At 49.4% G+C, this 9,394-nt stretch overlaps 1 long non-coding RNA gene across 1 annotated transcript; it reads left to right on the forward strand.

Moving 5' to 3' along the window:
• Positions 1-73: 73 nt before the first annotated feature.
• On the forward strand, positions 74-4,713 carry LOC308234861. The gene is made up of 4 exons (XR_013959148.1): positions 74-266; positions 2,507-2,641; positions 3,068-3,295; positions 3,388-4,713. It is a non-coding gene; the product is annotated as an uncharacterized lncRNA (long non-coding RNA).
• Positions 4,714-9,394: the final 4,681 nt, after the last annotated feature.

A 9,394-nucleotide genomic window follows, 5' to 3' on the forward strand; every position in this document is an offset into this window, starting at 1 on the left:
GAAACGACCCTGTTCTGGACCGTCATTGGCCCAGCGCCGCGGAGCCTCCTGGGATTTGTAGTTTTTGTTCTACAGACAACCGGATGTGGGGAGCTGTCCAACCCCATCTTCTCCCCTGAAGCCTGGGACGCCGCCTCGGACCCGCCACTTGTCCGTGGGCACAGCTGGCGGAAGGAGGGGCCCAAGACCTTCGCCCGCAGGCAAGGCAGGTGCCAAGGCGCGGAATCGCCCTCGGTCCTTGACTTCTCTCGGGACATACCCGACAAGTGAGTGCCGGAAGTCCCGCCCTAACACTTTACTGAACGCACGGACCTCCCAACTCCGTCCAGAAGTTTTATCAAGGTTTTTCCCACAGGAAAGGCAACGGGGATGGGGGGCCCGCGGAAACTGCTTAGAACTGGCTAGTTTGAACACTGGCGGCCGACTTGGGGGAATAGGGCCTTCTTCCCTATTTGTCTGGTACCAGGCAGGCCCTGGGGTGACGAGGACAGAGTATTGGGCCAGAAACAGCAGGCGGTTCCAGGTAGGGGTTCTGGATGGTTTAATTTTTCTAAAAATATATATTTTATTGATTTTTTACAGAGAGGAAGGGAGACGGATAGAGAGTTGGAAACATTGATGGGAGAGAAACCGATCAGCTGCCTCCTGCACACCTCCTACTGGGGATGTGCCCGCAACCAAGGTACGTGCCCTTGACCATAATCGAACCCGGGACCCTTGAGTCTGCAGGCCGACGCTCTATCCACTGAGCCAAACCAGACAGGGCTGGATGGTTTAATTTGCACGTGAAGGACATGTCCCCCTAAGAACAGTTTGCTATCCCTTCGAATTGGCTAGCCTTGCAAGGAGCTGGGTCCCCGCTGTGAGCAAGGCCCGGAATTCAGAGCATTAAGAACATGGACAAGAAAACATAGTACAGCCCTGACCGGTGTGGCTCAGTGGATAGAGCGTCAGCCTGCGGACTGAAAGGTCCCAGGTTCGTTTCCAGTCAAGGGCTTGTACCTTGGTTGCGGGCACATCCCCAGTGGGAGGTGTGCAGGAGGAGGCAGCTGATGGATGTTTCTGACTCTCTATCCCTCTCCCTTCCTCTCTGTAGAAAATCAATATATTAAAAAAAAACATAGTACATATTGTACAACTGAAACTAATATGTCAACTGTAATTGAAAAATAAAAAATTAGTTAAAATAATTTTAAAAATGTAGTTAGTACACAGGGAAGTGGGCAGGCTTTGAGTAGAGTGGTGACATCATCAGATTTTTTTTAAAAGGATCACTTGGGCCCTAGCGCGTCGGCCTGCGGACTGAAGGGTCCCAGGTTCGATTCCGGTCAAGGAAGGGCAGGTACCTTGGTTGCAGGTACATCCCCAGTGAGGGTGTGTGCGTGTGTGTGTGTGTGTGTGTGTGTGTGTGTGTGTGCAGGAGGCAGCTGGTCAACGTTTCTCACTCTCTATCCCTCTCCCTTCCTCTGTAAAAAAAAAAAAAAATCAATAAAATATATTTTAGCCAAAACCGGTTTGGCTCAGTGGATAAGAGCGTCGGCCTGCGGACTGAAGGGTCCCGGGTTCGATTCTGGTCAAGGGCATGTACCTTGGTTGCCAGCACATCCCCAGTAGGAGGTGTGCAGGAGGCAGCTGATCGATGTTTCTAGCTCTCTATCCCTCTCCCTTCCCCTCTGTGAAGTATCAATAAAATATATTTAAAAAATATATATATATATACATATATTTTTTTTAATATATTTTATTGATTTTTTACAGAGAGGAAGGGAGAGGGATAGAGAGCTAGAAACATCGATGAGAGAGAAACATCGATCAGCTGCCTCCTGCACACCTCCTACTGGGGATGTGCCCGCAACCAAGGTACGTGCCCTTGACCGGAATCGAACCTGGGACCCTTCAGTCCGCAGGCCGACGCTCTATCCACTGAGCCAAACCGGTTTTGGCCATGTGAGGCATGTTCTTGATAACACCGTGGTGTCTCTGGTACAGAAATGCTCTGCTAAATGGAGATGCTCAAAGACGATGGTTTTTTGTTGTGACCGAGCCGAGGCCGAGACGAGGGTGTGGGCTGTGCAGGGAAGGTTAGCGGAAGCGGCCTTGATTGCTCAATTGCTGCGCATCCCCAGCAAACACTGGCCCTTGACCCGCCCCCGGAGGAGCACCCGAGTCCCTTGGTTGCCTGGTACCTGACCCTGCACTGTTTAGTGGCTCCAGGTCTGAGATCTTGAAAAGAGGTAGGTGAGGGGTGTGGGCTCGGACTGGCTGGTTTGCATGTAAAAGGCACACTCAGGCCCGGCGGTGTGGCTCAGTGGATTGAGCATGGACCCTTGCACCAGGAGGTCACTGGTTTGATTCCTGGTCAGGGCACATGCCCAGGTTGTGGGCTCGATCCCTAGTAGGGGGCGTGCAGGAGGCCGCCAGTCGGTGTTTCTCTCTCATCAGTGTTTATATATCTCTCTCTCCCTTCTCTCTCACATGCTCACAGGGGGGTCTTTGCTCCCTGTAGGAATCACCTAGCCCCCGGAAGAGCAGTCTCTCCAGTATGAGCAAGGTGCCAGAACATCAGAAAAGAAAGACATGCTTACTATGTGGCTCTCCAAATGACAGAGTGGACAAATGTTTCCTTCAAGTTACCCCGCAGGTAGGAACAAGGCCAGGACGTACAACCAGGTGGTCTGACCATAGAGGGCCCAGGCTCTCGTCACGGCTCATTTACAACTGAGCTGAGACCATTCGATTAAGAGATGTGTAACATACCTGTGAGCAAACATATTGTAAATCTTTACCCAGAAAAACACCAGGATGACGTCACCAAGCACCCCAGAGGAACCCAGCTTCCCACACCAGAGACGGGAGGAGTGGAATACCAAGGGGAGCGCGCCCAGAGACCAGGTTCCCCTAGGTCCCCGGCCCCCGTGGTCTTTATAGAGGACCTCCCCGCGAAACTCGCGCAAATAGCTGGAAACGTGCCTAAACCTGCAATGACACACGCTTTAATCTCAAGTTATGCACGTTTAATAATACAGGAATTATGACCCCATATCCTTTAATTTTCTCTTTCTTAAAGCACAGGCTACAAGTTTCAACAGTGGGAACAAACAGTAAATGAGAAATAGTGAACATCTATGCAGTGGAGACACACAGCATTAACCTGGCCATCACATCTTTGTAGAAATAATGGCCAACAAAGGGGATATTTGCAAGTCGAATCGCTTGGAGACAATCTATGTAGATATATCCAGAGACACAACCCACATTCTCCACACTCTGTCACCACTCAATTCAATCCGGACTGGTAAGCATTTCCACTGAGTGATTGTTTTAGTTACAACTGTTTACGTGTATATGAGCCTTCACCTCAAAGCTATGACTTATTTTTTATTGTAGCAAACTGCTGTTCACTATTTGTCAGATGTTTGAACTTCCCATTCTGGCCGCTGGGAAGAGTTCACACGGCAGGCTTTGGACTGGTACCCTTGGAGCTTCACGGCTTGCCCCGGGTCGAGTTTGGAGCCCGAGGTTTCCCACCGCTCCCAGGAAGGATGAACGTCTCGGGGTGCCTGTGGTTGGTGCCAGCCATGTGGTGTATGCGGGTGACGGGCTGCTATCTTCTGGAGGTCTAGGACCGTGGCTGTGTTCCAGACAGAGTTCCTAACGAGCTTACCCCGCAGACACTCCGCACACAGGGTCATGACCCATCGGTGAAGCTTCGGCGAAGCCCTCGGACCTCCCAACGCGTGTCCCTGGTTTGCTCTGGGCGTCGGTCCTTGAACCTTTCCCCTCGGCTGGGTTGCTTTGGGTTCTCCTGCTGAAATAAACCGCAGCTGCTGAGTATGCTGATTTGCGGAGTCCTCGGAGTCTCGGCGGTGAATCGTCACCCTGGGGTGGCCATCATGACGTGTCCAGTCTTATCGATCTGGCCATCAAAGCCTGTGGTTCCTCCTCGAAGCCAACAGCCGTGGGCAAACTACGGCCCGCGGGCCGGATCCGGCCCGTTCGGCTGTTCTATCTGGCCCGCGGAGCCGAAAGAGCGGCGGGTTCTCTTGCTCTCCCCTCCGCTCCTTTACTTTGAATTTATATTAGTTCACACAAACACTCCATCCATGCTTTTGTTCCGGCCCTCCGGTCCAGTTTAAGAACCCATGGTGGCCCTCGAGTCAGAAAGTTTGCCCACCCCTGGGCTACACCCACTGCTCTACGTAACCACTCTGGGGGGAACCAGACGTCACAATGAAAACAGTGCTCTGCGTGGCCGCTCCCCCCCCCCCCACACACACACGTTAGTGTCTGCTAAGGAAAGGGAGAGGGAAATGAACACAATGAGCCGGGGCTGGTCGTAGGCTGACGGGAAAAACGGCCGGTGTGGCGTGGATAAGACAGAAGATACTGGGGTTCGCCGAGATGGCACCTCAAACACAATGTCTTTAACCAGACACATGCCTTAGCCCTTCCCTCCCTTCCCCCCACTCTCTATAGAGCTGCCACAGGGTATGTGGCCTTTGAAGAGTGAGCTTGGCCAAAACCAGTGTGGCTCAGTGGATAGAGCGTCGGCCTGGAGACTGAAAGGTCCCAGGTTCGATTCCGGTCAAGGGCATGGACCTTGGTTGCGGGCACATCCCCAGTGGGAGGTGTGCAGGAGGCAGCTGATGGATGTTTCTCTCTCATCGATGTTTCTAACTCTCTATCCCTCTCCTTTCCTCTCTGTGAAATATCAATAAAATATATTTAAAAAAAAAGAAAAAAAAAGAGTGAGCTTGGTTTATCTCGCTCAACCCGAGAGAATGGCCGAGATGTGCTGCCAAGTGAGAAAAGGCGGCGGAGCTAAGTGAGGGTGGTCTGACCCATGTCAGTAAAACGGCGGAGTGGCCAGGACCTGAGAAGAAATACAGGGGAGGGAGGAGGGCGTGGGTCCTGCAGCCCTCACCGTCCCACCCTGAATCTCTGGAAAAATCCCTTAACCTTCCTGTTCCTTCCGTTTTCTCACCTGTAAAATGGGGGTAGCGTTACCGACCACACAGACTGGTTGCAAAGGTTAAGGGGTGGGTGGTATGTGTGAAACATCCGAAATAGTGGCTGATACACAGTAATGCCACGTGTTTGCTTGCTCTTAGGGTTCTCATGGCCCCATGACACAGGCCTGAGCAGTGTGTATGGACCCGGAGGAGGTGTGGACGGCCGGGAGGTGACAGACGTGAGGGGCACTGAGCCGGGAGACACGGGCTGGCAGGAGGTGTCCATCACCCAGGCAGATGCCTCGAGGGACTCGGCGCCCGGGGAGCGCACCCACGTGAGGGAGCAGTGACCACGGAAGGGCCCCCGGAAGCACAACGGGTCAACAGATGGAAGACACAGATGCTCTGAAGGAGGAGAGAAGGCGCTGGAAGAACCCAGGAGAGGCTCGGAGAGTCAGAGAGGAGGGCAGCAGGGAAAGGTCCCAACTGGAGTGCGGGGTGAGGGGGGGGGTCCCCCAGAAACCTTTCCTGGAGAGCACAACTCGGCAGCATCAGCAGATCGCCTCTAGTCGGACTGTTCTTAAGAAATACTTGTGGCCCTGACCGGTGTGGCTCAGTGGATAGAGCATCGGTCTGCGGACTCAAGGATCCCGGGTTCGATTCCGGTCAAGGGCATGTACCTTGGTTGCGGGCACATCCCCAGTGGGGGGTGTGCAGGAGGCAGCTGATCGATGTTTCTCTCTCATCGATGTTTCTAACTCGCTCTCCCTCTTCCTTCCTCTCTGTAAAAAATCAATAAAATATATTAAAAAAAAAAAAAAAAGAAAAAGAAATACTTGTGGACACCATCGTAGGGGACCCGAGGCCTCCATGCCCCGAGGACCATGACTCTGGACTACTACGGTTCTGTCTGTTTTCTCAGAGTCCTTCCCCGGCTCATAAACGAGCGAAGAAAGAGAAGATGTGTAAGAGAACCAAATGGAAATTAAACAATTGAAAAGTCAAAATGCAAACTCACGGGGTGAGCTCAACAGATTAGATGTGAGAGAGAAAAGAAATCAGTGAGCTCAGAGCAAGAGAAAAGGAAATTCATCAGTCTGAGCAACAGAGGAAAATAGATTGGGGGGGGGGGCGGAGGGGGAATGTAGAGGCGAGCCTGAAGGACATCCACCGAGTGCCTGGAAGGAGGGAGAGTGTGGGGCTGAGAAAAGTATTTGGAGAATTAATAACTAAAAAGTTTCCAAATCTGGCAAAGGCCCTACACCAACAGAGCCAACAAGTGAGCAAACACACAGCATGAACCCTCCCGACGTTCATGCCAGTGACACCCTGATCCAACCGGGAGCTTTATGTGCAGACAGGAAGGCCGCTGGCAGGAAGGCCGCTGATAGGGAACTGGGTCGGAGGGCTGCGGATTCCGGGAGGAAACCAGGGAAGACAGGAAAGGACGTGCTTTTAAAGTATTACAAGTGCTGATCCCGGATCCCAGATCCCACAGAAACACCCTCTGAGAATGAAGGGCACATAAAGACATTTTTAAATGAAGAAAAACAGAAACATTTGTTCCCAGAAAGACCTACCCAGAGGGGACAGGAGTGAGTGAAAAAGGAAGGAAATGGAACAGGAGTCACCTTGGGGTTTCGGGAAAAAAGGAAGAACGATGGGACGGGGAAGAGTGGAGGGGAACACACTGCTTCTCACCAGGTTTGAAGAAATGGTTCGGGAGGTGAGACAAGTCAATCATCAGGTACGGTGCTCAGTGTGTGAAGAGAACATACGTAAGACAACCACATTAAAGGATGGGAGTGTAAGGTGACTTTCTATGTACCCTCTGGTCCCCAGATTATGGCCGAGGGATAGGAAGGAAGGAAGGAAGGAAGGAAAGGAAAGGAAGAAGGGAGAGAGGGAGGGAGGGAGGGAGGGAGGGAGAGAGGGAGAGAGGGAGGGAGGGAGGATGGAAGGGAGGAAGGAAGGAAGGAAGGGAGGGAGGGAGGGAGGGAGGGAGGGAGGGAGGGAGGGAGGGAGGGAGGGAGGGAGGATGGAAGGGAGGAAGGAAGGAAGGAAGGAAGGAAGGAAGGAAGGAAGGGAGGGTGGGAGGGACAGAGGGAGGAAGGAAGGAGGAAGGAAGGAAGGAAGGGAGGGAGGGAGGGAGGGAGGGAGGATGGAAGGGAGGGAGGGAGGGAGGATGGAAGGGAGGGAGGAGGGAGGATGGAAGAGAGGAAGGAAGGAAGGGAGGAGGGAGGGAGGAAGGGAGTGTAAAGGGACCCAGTGACAGGAAGGTTTCCACACCTCGAAGTGCTGAATGTTGATGCTGCAGCTATGATGTTACGTGTGTATGACACAGGACCTAGGTGATCACTACAATACAAAGAGATATTCTCACCCACATCATAGCTGTATCAGACAGAATTCTCAAAATTAAAGTAACCACAGGAAGCCAAAACAGCAACAGGGGGACAATAAACAGGAAAAAAAAACAAAAATCATGAAATGGCAGACTGAAGCCCTAACATATCAAAAATAATTTTAAATGTAAATGGCCTAAATATACCAATTTAAAACCAGAAATTAGTAAAGTGGATAAAAAGAAAGCATGACCCGAGTATATGCTATTCACAGAAACTTACTTTAAATGTAATGGTATACAGATAAGGTTGAAAATGAAATTATGGAAAAATATGAACTATGCAAACATGAACCAAAAAATGCACTATTAAGATACTATATCGATGTCATTTAAAGTATACTACAAAGCACAGGAAATTTACAGGGCGAGAAGGGGCATTACACAATGATACAAGGGTCAATGGACCAAGAGGACACAGCGATCCTAAACGGGTACGCATCAAACATCAAAGCTTCGAAGTACACGGAGTAAAAACTGATGGAACTTAGAGGAGGAACAGACAGTTCTACAATCCACTGCAGGACTTCAATGCCCGTCTTTCAACGACTGAAATGCTATACTACGCAGAACGTGAGCACGGATCTAGAAGATCTGAGTAACATCATCAACCAACAGGACTGTGTGGACATTTAAAGAAACTTCAGCCAACAGTAGAAATCACATTTTCTTCAAGCAGCCGTACAGAAGACTCATCAAGACTGACTATAGGATGGACGATAAAAGAAAAGAACCACAGCAAATTTAAACAGCCAGATCAGACACACAATGAACTGGAAATCAACAAAAAGGGAGTGTGAGGCCGGCTGGTGTGGCTCAGTGGTTGAGTGTCAACCCATGAACCAAGAGGTCGCCAGTTCGATTCCCCATCAGGGAGCATGCCTGGGTTGAGGGCTCGATCCCTAGTAGGGGGCATGCAGGAGACAGCTACTTGATAATGTCTCTCATCGATGTTTCTATCTCTCTATCCCTCTCCCTTTCTCTCGCTCTCAAAATCAATAAAAAAGTATTTTAGAAAAAGAGCATGAAATATGTAACACACTTAAAAAGTCAACAACATACTTTGTAAATAATCCATGGTTTAGAGAAGTCTTGAATGAAGAAATATTTAGATCTGAATGAAATGTAATTAAAACGTATTAAAACTTGTGAGATGAAGCTAAAACAGTGCATTGGGGAAAATGATAGAACTTAATGCTTACAATAGAAAAATTATCTCAAGTTAATAATCTAAGCATCCACCTCAAGAAATTAGAGGAAAACACAACAAAAGCAAGTAGAAAAAAGAATATACTGAAGATCAGAAAATCTGTGAAATTAGGAACAGAAAGGTAACAAGCAAAAACTGATATAAAGTGCTGGTTCTTTGAAATGATAAAAAAAATTGATAAATACTAAGAAGATTGACAAAATAAAAAGAGTTGAAACATTTCAATATCAGGAATAAAACAGGGTAACAAACAAATTCTACTGCCAAAAGAATAATAAAGCAATACTTGAAGCAAATAAGAAATTTAATGAAGTAGAATTATCCCTAGAAAAGGACAATGAACATTCATCCAATATGAAATATACTCTAGATAGTTCTATCCGTCTTAAATAAAATAAATACCAAATTAAAAAGCATCCAGAAGAATAAGCCCCAGGACTAAACGATTCTCTGGAGAAGGCTGCCAAACATTAGAAGAACGAATAGAAGCGTTCTACACACAGTCCTCTGTGAACAGGAGCCGCTCTCAGCACAGGCTGGGAGGCCAGCACCACCTACACATCAAAACCAGACACTGACAGTACAGAAAGCCAAACACGCAAAACCCAAGAATGGAAATGAGAAAAAGGACCTAAATATTGTTATCTTTTACGAAAACAGAGGAAACCTTCCTCCGTTAAAATATTAGCATACTGCCGAAACCGGTTTGGCTCAGTGGATAGAGTGTCGGCCTGCTGACTGGGGGGTCCCGGGTTCGGTTCCGGTCAAGGGCATATGCATTGGTTGCGGGCACATCCCCAGTGGGGGGTGTGCAGGAGGCAGCTGATC

The sequence above is a fragment of the Plecotus auritus genome (assembly GCF_963455305.1).
Source record: "Plecotus auritus genome assembly, chromosome: 10".
Lineage (NCBI taxonomy): Eukaryota > Metazoa > Chordata > Mammalia > Chiroptera > Vespertilionidae > Plecotus > Plecotus auritus.